Here is a 19,019-nt window from a genome sequence, read left to right as displayed (position 1 = left end):
ACAGCTGGGAGGTGCTCCTCCCTCTCCCCCTCCCTCTCCCCCCTCCCCCTCCCCCTCCCTCTCCCCTCTCCCCCTCCCTCTCCCCCCTCCCCCTCCCTCTCCCCTCTCCCTCTCCCCTCTCCCTCTCCCCTCTCCCTCTCCCTCTCCCCTCTCCCTCTCCCCTCTCTCTCTTCCCTCTGCCTCTCCCCCTCTCTCTTTCCTCTCCCCTCTCCCTCTCTCTCCCCCTCTCCCCTCCCCCCTCCCCTCTCCCCCCTCCCCTCCCCTTCCCTCCTGCTTCCCCTCTCCCTCTTTCTCTCTACTCTCTCACTCTCCTCTTTTTCCCTTTCCCTCCCTCCCTCCCTCCCCTCTCCTCTCTCTCCCTCTCCTGACAGCAATACCAAGGCTGGAGGTGAGCCAGGAGCTCTCTGTCTCCCCTCTCCCACCCCTTCTTTTGGGCACTCTCCTGGTCCACTGCCCACTCATGATGGGTATTTGTCTGTGTGTGGCAACCCCCACACCTGTGTGTGTTTGTGTGTGTTCACTCAGCCTTTGAATAAATTTTATCACATTGTGCACCTTATATGTGTCAACACTTAGAATGTTTGTTTTTGTGCATGATAAAAGCCTGGAGTAAAATTGATACCCCATCTTGTCCATATCAACACAAAACAACCAAGCTAAGTAACCAGATGCACTCTATTATTCTAATATCCACCAATCAATGTATTTGGGATCCAATTTTCCCAGGATTTAGGTAACACAAGAGTCAGGCACAGAATAAATCAAGCCTTCCAGAACAGGCATTAACGGCTATAGCATCAAGTGCATTAAGTAGGAAATCTATTGATTCACATTAGAAAACACAAAAAGCTTCAGTGGGACACAAAAGAGGGGCCTCCCGAATATTCCCAGCGCAGACCTGACAGCAGGGAGAACCACCCCAACATGTAACTAAGTCCACAAATACTTGTGCAAAGAGTGTTGAGAGCTGCGACCCTGGAGTAAAACTTCCCCGCACCATCTGCTCCGCTGCCTGGTGCACCTGCTCCATCGCCTACCCGAGGGTTCTGGCTTAGGGTCACTTCCTCCCCAAGCTCCTGCTCCTCCCGATCAGGTGGGCTAACCTTTGGGGCGTCCACACCCACCTTCACCTTCTCATACCTGCTGTTTCCTACTCTGTCTTCCTGCTGCTCCATCTGCCCCTCCTGGAGCCGCGCTCTCAACCCGTGTTTGCGGTATAAAGGATGCCTGTGACAGCTTCTGAGATAGTCAGGTTTTCCAAAAGCCAAGAGCCCAGTTGTTTGCAATGTCCTATGGCAACAGGTGAGCCAGAGCCAGTGCCTCTGACGCACCTGAGAACAAAGAGGTTTCCTTCCAGCGAGAAAGGAAAGTGGGCTGTGTGGTGTCACAGGCAGCAGGGACACAGCCGCACTTTTGGTCCCAGCCGTTCAGTGCCCTCTGCTAGAAGCAGCGTGTTGAAGTCACTCACACAGTAGCTGCACGGATCCAGTGGGCAGCCCAGGATGGCGCTGTCGCCCCCAGAGGGCCCCCTAACACCCTGGGCTCCTGAATGCTGGGACCTCATTGTCCTGCAAGATGGAGGGAGGGGTGAGAGGCTCCCAGTGGCTGCAGCTCAGTTTCCTTCTGCCTGATGGGATGAGGCTTGGAATAGAATTTAAGTGCTATTTCTTGCATGCCTGAATTTAGAAACTTATTGATTGAAATGGGAAACGAATATTAAGGGCTTCCACCTTTGAAAAAAGTGTGTCTGCTAATTCCACTTTGGAAAAAACCGAAGGCACAGTTAATGATCGCATGGCTCTGTCTTGATGACTCATTTGTGAGAACTAAGACAAATCTAGGGGGAATCAGCATCAGATTGTAGCGAGGTAGTCACACAGATCTTTTGCCAGGAGGTGGGGAGTGGGGAGTGATTTTGATGACTAGAATACAAACACTGGCTTGGGAGAATAATTGAGAAAAGGAGACGCCTTTGAAAAAGCCCTAAAACAGAGACGATGGGTCATCTCTAACATGGGGCCTGGGGGATGGACTAGGTGCCACTACGAAGTCCTTGTTTGGTCTTCTAAGTTCCGTAGGAAGAAGCCCATCTAAATGAGAGAATGTGTACACGAAGTTTCCAGATCCGAAGAGGCTTCAGAGGAATAGGAAAGGGTGGATTGGGAGTTTTTGTACTTAAAGGTGGTGGGGAAAATGCCAGACACATGGGGGTTGTTGCGTCTGTGGAAACAGTTTGAAAGAATCTTTCAGATAATTAGCTCGGTCTGGAGTAGCTTAAAACAAGGAAAATACACAAAGTATGAAATGGCAGTTTAATTATGGCTAATGATGTTATAACTGCACATCAACACTCATAAAAAAAGACACATCTAGAATATTGGTGGGAAGATTTCTACAATTATAATGCAGTTTTGGGCTGTACATCCTAATTCCTTTGTTCTTTTTTGTCTTTCTTGTACATCATAAGCATTCAATTAGTAAGAGAAGAATGAATGGATAATGTGGATAAGTGGATAATGACTCTGGGTGGGTAAACTGTCCCTTGTGTGGGGGATCAGAGCCCCCCGCCTCTCTCCCCCTTCCTCCCTCCATCTGTCCACCTGTTGCACTCTGGAGGAACTGCTAACCTGCTGGATTGGGCTGATGGTAGGGGAAGCCATCTACGCCCTGAGGACATCCATCATTCTCTGCTGCTGCGGGGGTGGGGGGTGGGGCCCACGAAGCACATGACTGAGCACTGAGAAACCCAGGGAGGATCTTAAAGGAAAACACATGCAACTTCCCAAGTAGGAAGAAAGGAAAACTAACGGAAATGAGAGTACAGCTACAAAGTCACAGGTGGATGTATGAAGTTTCGGGGTTGAGCATTTAGCACAGAGGTGAAGCCACCACTTGCGACACCTGCATCCCATATTGGAGGGGGTGTCTGGGTTCAAGTCCTGGCTGCAGCTCCTCACTCCAGCTTCCAGCTAATGCAGACCCTGGGAGGCAGAAAGTGATGGCTCAAGAACTTGGGTCTCACCCTAATACATCAGCAGTTTGTCTATTTAAGATTTACTGGGGCTGGTGCTATGGTGTAGTAGGCTAAGGCTCCACCTGTGGCACTGGCATCCCATATGAGCGCTGGTTTACGACCTGGCTGCTCCTCTTCCAATCCAGCTCTCTGCTATGGCCTGGGAAAGCAGTGGAAGATGGCCCAAGTCCTTGGGCCCCTGCACTCACGTGGGCGACCCAGAAGAAGCTCTTGGCTCCTGGTATTGGATAGGCCCAGCTCCGGCAGTTGTGTGGCCATTTGGGGAGTGAACCAGCAAATGGAAGATCTTTCTCTCTGTCTCTACCTCTCTCTTTCTGTAGCTCTGCCTCTCAAATAAATAAATCTTTTTTTAAAAAAGTTAAAAAAAAAAAAAAAGAGCAAGAGGGAGAGACTACGCAGGTGGCTGCAATGGCAGGGGCTGGACCAGACCAAAGCCAGGAGTCAGGAGTCAGGAGCTTCATCAGGTCTCCCACATGGTAGCAGGGGACCAAGCACCCGGGCCATCATCTTCCCCTTCCCAGGTGTGTTTATCAGGAAGCTGGATGGGGAGTGGAGTATCTGGAATTTGAGCCAGCGCCTCAGTAAGGAATGAGAGCTTTGCAAGTGGTGGCATGAGGTGTGGCACCACAAAGCTGGCTCCTTACGCACTCATAATTTGACAGACATCTGGGTTCTTCCCACATTTTGGCTATATAATGAATATGAATGATGAATATATAATGGGGGCTGGTGCCGTGGCTCACTTGGCTAATCCTCCGCCTGCGGTGCCGGCATCCCATATGGGCACCGGTTCTAGTCCCGGTTGCTCCTCTTCCAGTCCAGCTCTCTGCTGTGGCCTGGGAAAGCAGTGGAGGATGGCCCAAGTGCTTGGGCCCCTGCATCCACATGGGAGACCAGGAGGAAGCACCTGGCTCCTGGCTTCAGATCAGCGCAGCACTGGCCGTGGCGGCCATTTGGGGAGTTATCCAGCGGAAGGAAGACCTTTCTCTCTGTCTCTCCCTCTCACTGTCTATAACTCTACCTGTCAAATAAATAAAAATAATGAATATATAATGAATATGAATAATGTCAGAATACTTGTGTGCAAGTTTTTATGTGGACATATAAGGGATCCTCAAAAAGTTCATGGAAAATGCATATTATGAAAAACTATGCATAGATTTCAAATATTTTGTACCAAAATAAATATCTTCTAATTACATTTTCCTTCCTTCCTTCCTTCCTTCCTTCCTTCCTTCCTTCCTTCTTTCTTTTTAAAAAAAGATTTATGTATTTATTTGAATATCAGAGTTACAGACTGAGAGAGAGAAAGAGAGAGAGAGAGAGAGAGACATCCTCCATCCCTTGGTTCACTCCCCAGATGGCCACAAAGGCTAGGGCTGGGCCAGGCCAAAGCCAGGAGCTTCCCCCTGGTCTCCGGCATGGGTGGCAGGGGCCCAAGCACTTGGACCATCTTCTTCTTTTCCCAGAACATTAGCAGGGAACTTGATTGGAAGTAGAGCAACCAGGACCTGAACTGATGCCCAAATGGAATGCTGGTTTCACAGGCTTAACCTGCAGCTAGGCCATAACACCAGCCCCTTCATTTTTCTTAGGAACTTTTGGAAGTACCCTTATATGTGTGCACATCTCTTAGGTACATATCTAGGCATGAAATTCATCATTTTATTCTAACATTTTCAAACACACAGCAAAAGTGAACTAATGCTACAGTGAATACTGCTCTGCTCAACACAAAGATCTCTTATCTATCCACGAAGGAACCTCCCCTGCAAATGTATTTCAAGGTGAATGACGTCATTGCCCCTCCCCTAAATGCATCTGCTGTTCTGTCGACTGTAGCTGTTTGTTTAATTGGACTCCCTTTGAGGTTGTCTTCCCACGTGATAGAATGTGCCAATCTTCAGCGTGCATTAACTAGAAGTTGACATTTACATCTCTCTGGCCCAGACCTCTACCACCACTCCAGAACATTCTCTCATGCATGCTCCCAGCCAGTCTCCATCCACTGCTCTTCCAAGCCAACTCCTGTGCAGAGTTCTTCTCCATATATTTAGTTTGCTTATTGTAAAACTTCATACAAATGGAAATATGTATATCTATCTAGTTAGCTAGCTATCTTTTTGTCTGATGTTCCTTTCCACTCTGCAACTGTCTTTGAGATTTGTCATGTTTTACATGTATGCATATCTGTAGTTCATTTGTTTTTATCGTAGTCGTGAGCCCAGTGAGTGTGGGCATATCCTGGCGTACTGCTGCATTCTCCTGTGGCTCAGCACCTGCCTGTCGTCCTCTCCCTTCCCTCCCATGTCGCACCTTATGAATAAAGCATCAATGAACATCTTTTGCACAGGCCGTTTTGTGGGCATGTTATCATTTAGGGGGATGTAGGAGTAAATACATATCAGCAAAGTTGCTTGGCCTTACCCATGAATGTCTGTTTATAAGAAATTGTCAGGAGCCGGCGCTGCGGCACAGTGGGTTAAGCTGCCACCTACAACACTGGCATCCCATATGGGTGCCGGTTGGAGCTCCGGCTGCTCCACTTCAGATCCAGCTCCCTGCTAATGTGCCTGGGAAAGCAGTGGAAGATGGCCCAAGTGTTTGAGTCCCTGCCACCCGCATGGGAGACCTGAATGGAATTCCTGGCTCCTGGGTTCAGCTTGGCCCAGCCCCGGCCATTGAAGCCATTTGGAGAGTGAACCAGGAGATGGAAGATCTCTGTCTCTCTGTCTCTCCTCTCTCTGTAAATCTTAAAAAAGAGAGAGAAACAGAAATATATAGAGATAATTTAGGCATTGGTGACTTATTTGGGTTGTATAATGGACATTTTAATTTGTATCATAAGTGATACACATTTTAAAATATATACTTATTTGAAAGGCAGAATTACAGAGAGGGAGAGTCAGGAAGAGAGAGAGAGAGAGAGATCTTCCATCTCCATCTGCTGGCTCCCTCCCCAGATGGCTGCAGTAGCTTTTATTCCATCTTTCCCCTAGTATTCTCAATCTGTATGACAAGGATAAAAAAAGGAATAATTCACTCAAGTTCCTGCTCATCACTACCTTTGTCTGCCTCTAACCTCTTGAGCAATGAGCTAAGAAAGCCGGCTCCTTCTGCTAGAAGTCACATCCTGGTGCTTAGGAACAACAGGGGTATATTTAGGGTTCTCTTTCTTTCCAAGCTGTAAGAGTTGTATTCCAGCACTCTGCATCCTGCACAGAATCCCAGACTGCGGGAGACCAGGTCCCCATGGAGTCAGTGGGCCTTGGGACTAAGAGGACTGAGTGTCCATGGCTAGGATACGAGGAGAAAGACCCCAACAGGGAAGGCAGGAGGTGGGCGTGGGCAGCAGGTGTCTGAATGCAGTAGCTGCCCTCACCCTATCTGGTGGGTGACTTCTTCTTTGACCTATTGATGATACTCCAGAATGCACTAAGGAATGTTGGGGTGAGGGTAGGAGAGGTGCATTTGTCCTTGCTTTGGCCTTAAAGTATATGGAGGTCCAATTTGAAAAAGGGTATAATTATTCTATATATATATATAAATAATATGGGATTCCTCCTACTACAGTTTTCTTTTTAAAAATTATTTTAAAAATTTTTTAAAAATGAAAATAGAATATTTAAAACATTTTTATTGTATTTGAAAAGGAGACAGGGCGAGACAGAAAGAGAGATAACTTCCATTCACTGGGTTCACTTCCCAAGTGCCTGCAACAGCCAGGGCCAGGTCAGGCCAAAGCCAGGAGGCAGAAACTCCATCAGGGTCTAAGCAGGAATCCAAGGACTTGAGCCATCATCTGATGCCTCCCAGGAGCATTCGAAGGAAGCTGCACTGGAAGTGGAGGAGTGGAGGTGGGACTCAACCCGGGCACTCTGATATAGGATGCGGGAATCCCAAAGGCAGCCTAACCTACTGTACCACAACTGACCCATCCCAGTCCTTAAATTGATAATTGTGGTAAAAACACAGAATGCAGAATTTACCATCATGCCCACTTTTAAGTGCACAGTTCAGCTGCATTCACCCTGGGAAGCATCACATGATAGCATCACGTCCTCGCGACCCATGGGAGACCCAGGCTGAGTTCCTGTTTCTATTGCAGACATTGGGCCATGACAGATGGGAGAGCTCTTTCTTTCCCTCTTTGAAATAAATGGAAGTATTTCTTAAAAGACTAAAGACAAGTGTTTATTTTTATTTATTTATAATTTAATTATCAAAAGGCAGAAAGAGAAAGACCTCGCCACTGTGTCACACCCTCAATACTTGCAACAGCTGGGGCTGGGCCAGGCTGAAGCCAGGAGCCAGGGACTCCATCCAGGTCTCTTGTGTGTGTGGCAGGGACCCAAGTACTTGGACCATCATCTGCCGCCTTCCCAAGCATGTTAGCACGGAGCTGGATGGGAGGCAGAGCATCTGGGACTTGAAGTGGCACTGCCTATGGGATGCTGGGCCTTGCAAGCAGTGGCTGAGCCCACGGTGCCACAGAGCTGGCCCTCAACTGGCTCCTTAAACACAGTGCCGAACACCCCCACCTAGACAAGGGTTTAAAAACAAAATAACATAAGAAAAGATACTTCAAGTAAACTTCAGCAGTGACCTACAGTCCCCTCATGTGTTATTTTATCTTCTGAGGATCGTAGGCGAGATCACAGGCCAGATTCAAAGCCATAGCAATGCGTGCTTTCTGGTGTCCTTCTAAATCCCCTCTTTTGGAAATGATAAAAACTGTGTCCCAAGTCCTTACTTGTTGTCCTATTTTATTTTCTATCCTAAAGATGGATTTTTTTTTAATGTACTTCTCTGCGTGTGCTTCATGTGTTAATACTGACGCACAACACAGCCCGTGGCTAACAGCATGGCCTTCGGCACCAGCTCCCCGGGTCTGAATCCCCTTGTCTGCCGTTTGCTGGCTGTGTGGCCCTGGCAGGTTACCTGGTCTCTCTGTGTCTCTGTTTCTCCTCTGTAAACAGTGGATAATAGTACAGTTCCGATTTCACGTGGTTGTGTCAGTTACATTAGTTAATACTCACTAAACTAACAACAGCTCAGTATGCCTTAGATGTTCTTATAAATAAAAAAGAAAAAACACTAGAAGGAGTTAAGGTTAAAATTCAAAGCAGTTCCCATCAAAATTGTAATATGATTACTCTGATAACTTAGCAAAGGACACTAGGATTCATCCGGAAAAACAGACATGCACGAGTAGTCGGAAAAGTTTTGAAATTGACAATATAAGCTCTAACAGCTAATAAAACACATTATGAAGCTGTGAACACAAACATTTCAGTACTGGAACAGGAACAGGCAGATAAGTGGAAAAGAGCATGGATTTTCCTAATGACAAAGTCACCATTTTAAAGAAGGACTGGAGATGTAATTCAGATGGATTATTCAGGGGCTATCTGCTTAGCCATTTGGAAAAACAGAGAGTTGGATCCATATCTCACTTCTTGATGCCAAAATAAATAACATACAGACCATTGGTAAAGTATAAAACTAAAACAGTTCAAATGTGAAAAAGCATGTTGGCTTTCAAAGAAGTCTTGAATGGGAGAGACTTTTTAAATGATGCCAAAACGTGGAATAACAAAAGCAAACACTAACAATTTGTCCATGTTGAAATTAAGAATTTCAAGAGGCCAGCGTTGTGGCACAGGAGGCTAAGCCCTAACTGTGATGCTGCCATCCCATGTGAGTGCTGGTTCGAGTCCCAGCTGCTTCACTTCCCACCCAATTCCCTGCTAATGTGCCTGGGAAAGCAGCTGATGATGGCCTAAGTGCTTGGGCCCCTGCCACCCACATGGGAGACCTGGATGGCGTCCCAGGCTTCTGGTTTTGGCCTGGCCCAGCCCAGGCTGTTGCAGTCATTTGGGGGAATGAACTAGCAGATGGAAGGAAGATCTTTCTCTCTCCGTGTCTCTCTCTGTCTCTCCCTCTATCTCTTTAACTCTGCCTTTCAAATAAATACATATTAAAAAAGAAATTAAGAGCTTCTTACTGCAAAAAAAGATTATACCAAAACCAGAAAGAAAAATCACTATATGATAGCAAATGGCTGATTTCCTTAACACATATAGGATGTTGTCAATCAACAAGAAAAAAGACAACCCAGTAGCAAAATGAGCAAAGGTCACGAAAGGATAAAGAAAGGTCAATGGATCATTAAAAAAAAAAAAAGACTCCATTTTCACCTGCAAGACTGACAAATATTTACTTATTTTTAGAATGTTATTTATTTATGTATTATGAAAGGCAGAGTGAGAGAAAGAAAGAGAAACAAATGGAGATCTTCCATCTACTGGGTCACTCCCAAATGCTCTCAGAATCTAGGGTGGCTCAGGAGCTCAGAACTCACTCAGGTCTCCCACATGGGTGGCAGAGACCCAAGTACTGATGCTTCTCGGGGTACCCATTAGCAGGAAGCTGGATAGCAAGTACAGCAAGACTTGAACCCAAGTTTGGACATGGGCATACCAAGTGGCATCTTACTGCTGGGCCCAGTGTCCACTCCCGAGACTGACAGATATGTAAGAGCTGCCAACCTGTAGACAGAAGCATTTTCCAGCCCAATCAGCAGGTGTTCTGGTCCTCAATTGCTTCATAGTAAATCATAGGAAGCTTAAGGGGTTTCTGTCAAATAAATACTATAAAAAGAGAAAATGGCCCATTTATGACAGATATGTGGGCCAGGAATTTGGAAAGGGTCCAAGGGCCTGATTTTTCCTCTGTCCCTAGACAGGGACAAGGACAGTGGAGGTCCCACTGCAAGATGGCTTCTTCACTCACATCTGGCACGTGGGCTGAGGTGGCTGAAAGAGCAGCTCATCTGGGACCATCAGCCAGAGTGTCTCCTGCCGAGCCCTTGAGCCTGAGGTCTCAGGATGCTTGGAACTTCTTCCATGGCAGCTTGGGCCTGCTAGGCGAAGCATATGCAGAGAACAAGCCGGAAGCCACATAACTTTCTCTGCCCTGGCCACAAAAGGCACATGGGGTCACTTCCACTACACTCCGCTGACCAGGAGCCACAAGGCTGACCCGGTCCAAAGGGTAGGGACCTAGACCCCACATCTCAAGGGGAGGAGTGGTCAATATTTGTAGCCACATTTTCAAACCTCCATAGCGGAAGGCTCAATTTCTGTACTGTCTTTGGATGGTGATTTGACAATATCTACCCAACCCGCAGCCGGTCTTGGAACCAAAGGCATCCCACACGGACATGTCCTTGGCCCCTGTTCTCCACTTTGCCCTCTCTCTCCTCAAGCTTTTCCCTGTCTGAGTGCCGTCACTGCCACTGCCGCCCCTTCCTCTCCTAGGTCTGGCCGCCCCTGTGCAGAAGAATCAAGGTTTCACCTCCAGACCCCTCCTAGGGTCCCATGGATCCCAGCGTCTACTTCACGTCCATTGCCTCTGCTGGTTCTCAGTGTCCGCAGGTTCCAATAAAGACTAGCTGGGCTGCAGGAAGTCCAGGATCTCCACTGCGGGCTGCTGAAATGAAACGCAGCTCACAAGGCCAAGCGTTTATTTCTCCCAATGGTGTAGGGAGGGTCATAGTCCCCCTCTTGACAAGATTGGAGTCTACTGTTTCTATCCCTCCTCCTCCTACCAGGTTTTGCTGCATGCCTTATCTATTGCTACAGATCAAGTCTGTGTACAACAGAGCTGCCCAGACAGCACCTCTCCCATCACAGATTCGGGGTCAGGTCTCTGGGAAGTGCCCAGCAGTTCCTCTGCCTCTGGGGGTCTTGCGACGCTGCAGTCATTTCAAGGCTTGGCTGGGAGGGACCCCCGTATTAGCTCACCCACAAATCTACTGCGGGCAGGATTCAGTACCTATTGCACGAGGGTCTCACGTCCCCAGGAGGGGTTGGCAGGAGTCCCTCCCAGTTCCTGGCCACACCATGGCAGCCTGCTTCATGAAGATGAGCCAGTGTGAGGACAAGGACGAGGGGGCTAGCAAGGTGGAAGTCACAGCGGGCTGTAACCTCACCGTGGAGGCGCCCTCCCCTCCCTTTTCCATAGTCTGTCCATGAGCAATGAGTCACTAGGGCCCGGCCACGCTCCTGGTGAGGGGACGACGGGGTGTGTGACCATGAGGAGCTGCAGCAGAGTTGTCCGCTACGACTGCTACAGGTGCAGGCAAGGCCCCTCGGCCCTGGCCTTTATGTTTATTTATTTATTTTTCTGGAAGTTGTGCCTCATTTTATTTTAAATTAATTCATGAAGAGAGAGAGAGAGAGGAGAGTGAGCTCTTGTTGCTGGGCTAAAGGTGGGGGTAGGGAACCCAGATCTCCCACATGGGTGGCAGGAACCTGAATACTTAAGCCATCACCTACTGCCTTCAGGATGCAAACTAGCAGGAAGGTAAAATCCGCAGTGGAGCCAGAACTTGAACCCAGGCTCTGTGGAATGCGACATAGGCATCTTAACTGCTAGGCCAAAACCTCTGCCTGCGGCTTTAGTGCGCTGTCCTCAGTCAGTGACAGTGTGGCATCGCTAAGCCTGGCCACAGACAGCTATGTGTTGTTGGGGAGTGGGTGACAACTACGGAATAAAAAAATCTTTCATTGTGATATGTCATCTCTCTTCTCTCTCTTTTTTTTTTAAAAAGATTTATTTATTCATTTGAAAGTCAGAGTTACAGAGAGAGAGGAGAGGCAGAGAGAGAAAGAGGTCTTCCATCTGTTGGTTCACTCCCCAACTGGCCACAATGGCTGGAGTTGTGCTGATCCAAAGCCAGGACCCAGGAGCTTCCTCGGGGTCTCCCATGCGGGTACAGGGGCCCATAGACGTGGGCCATCTTCTAGTGCTTTCCCAGGCCATAGCAGAGATCTGGATCGGAAGTAGAGCAGCCAGGACTTGAACGGGCGCCCATATGGGATGCTGGCACTGCAGGCAGCAGCTTTACCCACCATGCCACAGTGCCATCCCCCCCATTCCATATTTTACTTATTACCTTTCTCATACAACTTTTTTTTTTTTTTTGCATGTGTACCTATTTCTTAGGGAATAAAAAGAAACAGGTAAAATGAATGAAGAGTGAAGAAGCAAGTGACAGCTTAATTCAGGAAGATTTCGAACAAACCCCACAGGAAGGCCCGGGGCTCAGAGGGGTCCTAGGTCCTGCGCTGAAGGAGGGGCGTGAGTGACCCGCAAGCACCAGGGAGCACTTCGAGTCTTCTGGGGCTGCAGGTTTTCCAGGCCGCACAGCCCTGGCTTTTCAGGGAGGGGAACTGTAAGTGCTGTCTCTTGGGTGAGGTGCCAGTGCCAGAATGCTGGCGGGGGGGGGGGGGGGGGCGGGGGAGGCTACCTTGCAGAGGCTCTGCCCGAGCCCCTCTGGCCTCTCTCACTGGGTCCCCAACGCCCTGCCTTTTCCCCAGTGTGCACTCTGTCCTCACAGGCTCCTACCACAGCCTGCAAGCCCGCTCCGATCCCCGCCTTGGCACGCGCCACCTTCGTAACTGTCAGCAGTGTTCAGATAATGCAACAGCACAAGATGTTACTTCTGTATTGTGATCATCCATCTCTTATGAGCAAAACAAGACAAGCCTCATTCCAGACATACCAAGAGGATGGAAGAAATGCTGTGCCATGCAGAAAACACTGGCCTTCCCGGGAGGGTGACTGGGAAAATGCCCCTTGTCTTCTGCTTTCCTGTGACTTTGACCCATCTTTGGTTTTGGTGGTGCCGGGCGCTGGCACAAACCACATCACCTGAGAGCTTGCTAGAAACTCAGTCCTGAGACCAACTCCAGACTCCAAATCTGCAGTTTAACGAGGTTCCCAGGGATTCTCATCTCAAGCTTTTAACAAACACTGACTACCCACTACAATCACCTGTGCACAGCACCACTAAAAATCCCGAAGCTGGGGTCTCCACCCCAGGGCTTTAAAGATTTATTTGCTTGAGAGGCAGAGTTACAGCAGAGAGGAGAGACAGAGAGAAAGGTCTTCCATCCGCTGGTTCCCTCCCCAAATGGCCGCGAAAGCCAGAGGTGAGCCTGTCTGAAGCCAGGAGCTTCTTCCGGGTCTCCCATGTTGGTGCAGGGGCCCAAGGACTTGGGCTACCTTCTACTGCTTTCCCAGGCCACAGCAGAGAGCTGGATCGGGAGAGGAGCAGCCAGGACTAGAACTGGCGCCCATAAGGCATGCTGGCGCAGCAGGCTGGTGCTTCACCTACTATGCCACAGCACCAGCCCCGCCCCAGGAGTCTGGCTGCGGAGCAGCCTAGGCATCAGTTTTTGGTTTTGTTCCTATCTTTTGAGGATCCAAGAGTTCGAGGCCCATCGCCTGATTCAGCAGCTGCCATGGCTGGGGTCTGGTTAGAAACGCAGATCCACAGGCCCCAGCCCACACCTGCCGAATCAGAAACTCCTGGGATGCAAGCCGGCAATGTAGTTTAACTAGCCCTGCAGGCAGGTCCGCCTCGGGGTGGGGGGAGGGGCAGGGATGAGCCTTTCTGAGTTTCCACCTGCTGCTGCTGCTGGTTGGTGGGAAGTGACGCAGGTGGTGCTTGTCAGCCCCACGGACTCTGCTCACCTGCAGGAGCCCACCTGCTGTGCTTTCCTAGGTGCGGCCTGGAGGCTCCTCTTCCGGAGCCCTCCCCAGAAACCGCTGCCCGCAGCTACCCGCGTGTACCCCGTCACTTCTAACGCACTGTGCTCTTGTCCAGGCCCAGCTCCCATTCAACTCTGAGCTCAGCAATTGCCTTTCCCGTGGAACCGGCCCCCGCGGGCTGCTGGTCAGTGAAACTCCCCGCCAACGCGCGGCTTGACCGGCGAGTGGCCTCGCCGGGCCGCGCTGGCCGCGTCGCTGTCTCCCCTCGTGACCGTGATCACACCTGCGGCCGTCCAAGGTCTTTCCCCAGAGGGCGAGGCCAGAGCCCGGGGAAGGGACAACAGTCGTCCTCCTTAGGCGACTGCCTCCTAGCTCCTGAACCTCGCGCCTAGTCCCGGAACCCCGGCGGGTCACCAGGCGACTGCTCAGCAAAGCAGCGCTCACCTCCTCCACGCCGTTCCCCGCGGGGCACGCCTCCAGTGTCCCCCACCCACCCTCCGCGGGACGCACGGTAGGTGAGGCGGGCGCTGGCGCGGGATTCTCCCGGTGCGGGAGAATGGGCTGGGAGCGGACGTGGCAACGAGCCCCATCCCGGCATGGCTTGGGGCTGGGCGCTGCGTAGGTCCCCGCAAAACCGTAGGTCAAGGGAGCCCAGGCTAGACCTCAACAGGGGCCTGCGGGGTCCGCGCCACGGATCCCCCGCCGGAGGCTCCTGTTGTCACCCACTCTGCTTTCGCTTTTCACCTAAACAGCATCGGGGCTCCCCGGTGGCGCTGCCCGCGCTCGCTTTGGTGGCACAACGGCGAGCCCAGCCCCGGCCCAAGGCGCGAGTAAGGAAGGCCTGGCGGCCGCCTTGGGCGCACCTGCCCGGGGGCGGGGCGCGGCGCGGCGGGCGCGCAGGTCTCGGCCCGGACGCTGGAGGGGGCTGTGGCTCTCCGGCCGTGGCCGCCGCCGCTGCTGGGCTCGCGGCGCCCGGGCTCCCCCCGCCGAGGGGCCGGCCCAGGCCCGGGGAGGGGCAGCGGCCGCGGGCACTTCCCGCTCGCCGGCCTCGGAGGCGGCGGCGGCTCGGGCGCAGGGCTGCGGGCGCTCGGCTTGGGCGCGGGGCGGGGACGCGGCCGCCGCCCGCTCTGCGCCACTCCTCCCCGCGCGAGTGGCGCTCGCCCCGGCGTCGAGGCGGCCATGGCGACCCGGAGCCGGCTCCCCACCCACCCCGCCTGCTCCGCCCTCCCCTCCGCCCCGCGCCACCTTTGATGGCTCGGACCTCGGCCGGCCGCCGCCAGCCCCGCTCGCGCGCCCGCGCCGCCGCCGCCGCCGCCCGCGGGTATTAATAGGCAGCGCCGCCCCGCAGGCGCAGCCCGACCGCCGCGCCCTCGGCAGCAGGGGCTGGGAGCAGCGGAGCCCGGAGCCCGGAGCCTGGAGCCCTAGCCCGGGAGTCGGAGCCGCCAGAGCAGCCGGAGCCGCGGGGATCTGCAGGCGCTTGGGAGGTAAGAGGCGCGCGGCGAACAATGACCGCGGCGCGCGGGGCGGGGGCCGGCGTGGTCCCGGCCGCGGGCTGCAACTTGTGCGAGTCCGGGCGCCGGAGCGCACCGCCCCAGCGCGGCGGAGGTGGGTGCGTGGCCCGCAGGGTCCCGCCTGGAGCAGGCGGGCGGCGGGGCCGGGCCCGGGCAGCCTCGGCAACAATAGCGGGAGCTCGGGGGCTGCAGGGCCCCGCGCCGCCCCTGGCACCCCCACCCTCCCCTCCGCGCACCCGGCTGCGGGGCCCCGGGGCGGCCCCGCTCGCCACCCCGGCCCCGCGGCGCCCTTCCCCCGCTCGCTCCAGGCCCACCCTGCCCGGTGACAGCGCCGGACGCCGCTTCCGGACCTCGGGCCGCAATCTCGGCTCGGGGCCGGGGGCCGCCCACGCAGGGGTCGCCCACGCGCGGGCGTGAGGCTGCTGGTGGGTGACAAAGGGACACGCCCTCTGCCCAAGTTCCCTGCAGACAGGGCAAAGTTGGGGCTTTGAAAAAAAAATCTTTTTATTTGTAAAGGCACGAACAGATTTATTTATTTATTTTTGGGGTGGGTGGTGGAGCCTTCCAAAGCTACAACTTCCGATTGCGGTTTTACGATTTAAGTTCCGCAAACTTTAGCCGGACCCCCAGCGTGCAAGCGAGCGTGTGCGTCCCGGACCCAGGCTGGGTTTCGCCGGCGGCATTGGAGGCCAGCGGCCCTCGGTGGTTGGGTGGGGTCCCCCCGAAAGGAGGGAGGTGAGGCTCTTAAAGAGGCGAGGCCGCTGCCGAGAGATGGCTCCAGAGACAAGGGGAGATGGCCCCTCATCTGGAACAGTTTATCAGCAGCCTCCGCCTCGCTCTCCCTCCCCGCCCCCACCGGCTCCCTGGAGTCCCGGCGGCCCCTGGCTGTTTCATTTCCTCGTTGTTAGGGCTGTTCTGGTCGGCTCCCCAGGTTTGACTTGCTCAGCCCCCGCTCTTGGAAGGGGGGGTACCCCGGCGTTCCCCCACCGCATCTCCTCTCTGGCAGGCATCTGTCTCCCAGCCAAACCCTGGGCTGGCGTTGGTTGTGTTTTAAGGTGCTGTGTGCATGGTGGGGTGACTGCCAAGCCCACTTCAGAGCATCTTCCAGCATTGTCTTGCTTTTCGTAGTCTGAACAAGGATTGGAGGAAGCAAGGCCTTTGGAATCCTGAAAGCTTTTCTGGGGAGCTGCCTGAAAAAGCCTCTCCGTGGGGAGCATGCGCCACGCCTGCTGAAGTCCCTCTGTCTGTCTCCCTAGCTGTCTGTCCACTCTCCCTCCACGGTGCTCCTGCTGCTGGCCGGTTTAGTTCTGCCCTGGCACACGGGCTGGTTTGGGGGAGATGACAGCGACAGTGCACTTGATCTGTGAGCATTGCCTCCACATGGCTCACTTTATATTCCTGCAGCATTGGCCTGCAGCACGGGCACCAGTGCTGGAGTTCCTCCAAGCACAAGGAAACGTTTGTGTTTCTAGAACGTCTGGCTGGTAGGGCTGCTTCTGGTTAAAATAAATAGCAGCATTATGGGGCGGTGGCTGGCTGGCGGGGGAGGGGGGATCTGTGGTGGAGGTAGTGAGTAGACGCCTGCCTTCCTCACTTGGTGCCTCTAAGCTGCTCCTGTTTCTTCGCCGTGGCCGGGAAGCTGCTGTGAACTGAGGGATGAGATACAACCTTGCCCTCGGGGACCCAGGTTCCATGGCGCGCTCCCCTGCCGGTTGGGGTTTGCTGTTGCGGGAGAAGTTCTGTCATAGTGGGAATCCTTCTGAAGTTGAGACACACTCACCCTCTTCCCTTGGGTCTGTAGAGGGTCATAACTTGAATTGATGCAGGGTTCTAAGGGAATCACGTTATAAATAGAATCATACTTGGCAGGCAGGCATACCTAAAGAAGATTTTTGAATCGCTGTCTTGGACAGATCTCTTGCTGGGTTCTTGCAGTGTATGTCAGAATTGCTGTAAGACCACCAGGAACCTGAATGAATATTTTTTGTTTGACTTTTCATTAAGGAAAACAGTTTTTTTTTTTAAGATAAAAATCAAAGGTAGTATTGAAAGGGTTAGCTTTAAAGAAACAGTAGCCTCATGAAAATGGAGTACACAGAGTTTAATTCATTTGGAAAATGATAGACATTATGGGGAGGGTGGTTGTGATAAGCATCAAAGAACACCACCTTTTGGTTTGCACATTGTGCTGCAGTAGGTTAAACCACCCTTCATCTCCGGTTTGAATCCCAGCTCCTCCAAAGACACCCTGGAAGGCAGCAGTTGATGGCTCAAGTTCTTGGTCTCTGCCAGCCACTTGGGAAAACCAGTTGGAGTTCCTGGCTCCTGCCCTGGCTGTTGTGGGCATTCGGAAAGTAAACCAGTGGATGGAAGCGCTCGCTTGCTCTCTCTGTCCCACTGGCTTTGAAATAAATGAATCTTGAAAGGAGGTGGGGGAACAACTTCCTCCACCCTAGAGGAGGTCGGAGACTGTGGAGGAGTGATAAGCTAGTTTTTGCACACAGAGTATGCTTAGGAAAATGACATTGAGATGTCCCCAGAGGATGGGAGACATTTTGTGGATTGTAGGTACTTAATGTTTTGATAGCATGGTGAACTTGGCATTTGAAACAAACCCTTTGTAACCGATCTTGCTTATTGCAGAGAATGGCTCAGTGCTTTTGAGAAAGGCTCCTTCCCCTCTCGCTGGAGATGCTACAGAGCAGGGTGACCCTCACCATCCTGTAATACAGTTGTTCCATTCTGTTCTGTTTGGGTGGATGGCTGTTCCCTGTGTTGGTTGCCATTTCCCTGGGAGAGCAGAGGGATGGATGGCTAATCCGCTTCTTAAGGCTGTGTCTCTCCTGTGGTTTGGTGCTTTTGTTGGAAAGGAGAGCTCTCCAGGCCTGGGTGGTGAATGCCAAGTGGTGGATCAACTTCTTGTTCTTGCTGTTTGCTGGCCAGAATTTACGCTGTGACCTGCTCAGTGATGTTCCTCGGTCCTCGGCTCCTGCCGTGGTGACTCAGGTTTGACTGCTAACCTCGTTAACCATTTCCACATGGCCACAAAGTGCAGAGCCAAATGGTTTCTATTTGGATGACTTGAAATTGTGCTTTCCCCAACCCCTTCATCCCCAATGCAGCCTTTGTTTTTAATCATAAGCCCCTGGAAATTTATTTTATTTTTTTAATGTGGAGAAACTGACTTCTCATAGGTTGCCTTTGCCCTGGTTTAAGTCAGTTAAGAATATTTTGCCAAGTGGCTACTTGGAGCAAAAGTGGACAATTGATACTTTCTGAAAACATAGTGCCTTAAGTTTTTTCTACTTGGCACCTAAGCCAGAGAGAGCCATTGATACAATGTGACTAAAACTGAGCTTTATGCGAACTTTGAACCCAGCCCCGCAGTTTATTTTATTGCAAGATGGAAATTAGAGAGGATAAACTGCACGATTTGCAATTAATGTGGGAATTTATTACTTGGAGTGATTCAGTTCCACGTGTAAAACTCATTTGTGCATACATTAAAAAAAAAAAGCATAGGCCAAGCTAATTTCCCTTTAATGCTGCTATAGGTTCTTAACCCAAAGAGTAAACTTCACTTTATGTTCTGAAGACTTTTGGTGGAATGTTTTCCACAAAGGTGTCTCATTAGTTCTGAAAGAAGACTTAGATGTCCACCGTTACGGTGAGTTTCAGTTCTGATCTCGAGCTGTTTGTTTCGGGTCTGGTGTAGTGCCTGGAACATAGCAAACCCTGGGTAAATGCCTATTGAGTAAGTAAAGACCTCCAGCTTGGAATGTTCTTTGAAATTAGTCTTCAGAGTTCTTAAAGGAAACTTGACATCAGCACTGATAGGTTGCAGTTCTGGGAATTTGAAAAATTTGCGATTTGATTGTGTTTCATTTCATTCTCGTTTAGTATTTTAATTC

At 51.7% G+C, this 19,019-nt stretch overlaps 1 protein-coding gene across 2 annotated transcripts in view; it reads left to right on the top strand.

The window, feature by feature from the left end:
* The first annotated feature begins 14,529 nt into the window (after nucleotides 1–14,529).
* Nucleotides 14,530–19,019, top strand: part of FARP1 (FERM, ARH/RhoGEF and pleckstrin domain protein 1) — a 286,456-nt gene continuing 281,966 nt past the window's right edge. For both annotated transcript variants that reach the window (XM_051850519.3, XM_051850517.3), the window contains exon 1: nucleotides 14,530–15,081. The gene's annotated coding sequence lies outside the window, so the exon portion shown is untranslated. The remainder of the gene's footprint in view (nucleotides 15,082–19,019) is intronic.

The sequence above is a fragment of the Oryctolagus cuniculus genome, chromosome 9 (assembly GCF_051225735.1).
Source record: "Oryctolagus cuniculus isolate XC-2025 breed Fujian yellow rabbit chromosome 9, ASM5122573v1, whole genome shotgun sequence".
In the NCBI taxonomy this organism is placed as follows: domain Eukaryota; kingdom Metazoa; phylum Chordata; class Mammalia; order Lagomorpha; family Leporidae; genus Oryctolagus; species Oryctolagus cuniculus.
The sequence above is the reverse complement of the archived record's forward strand: the minus strand, read 5'-3'. Positions and strand labels throughout refer to the sequence as shown.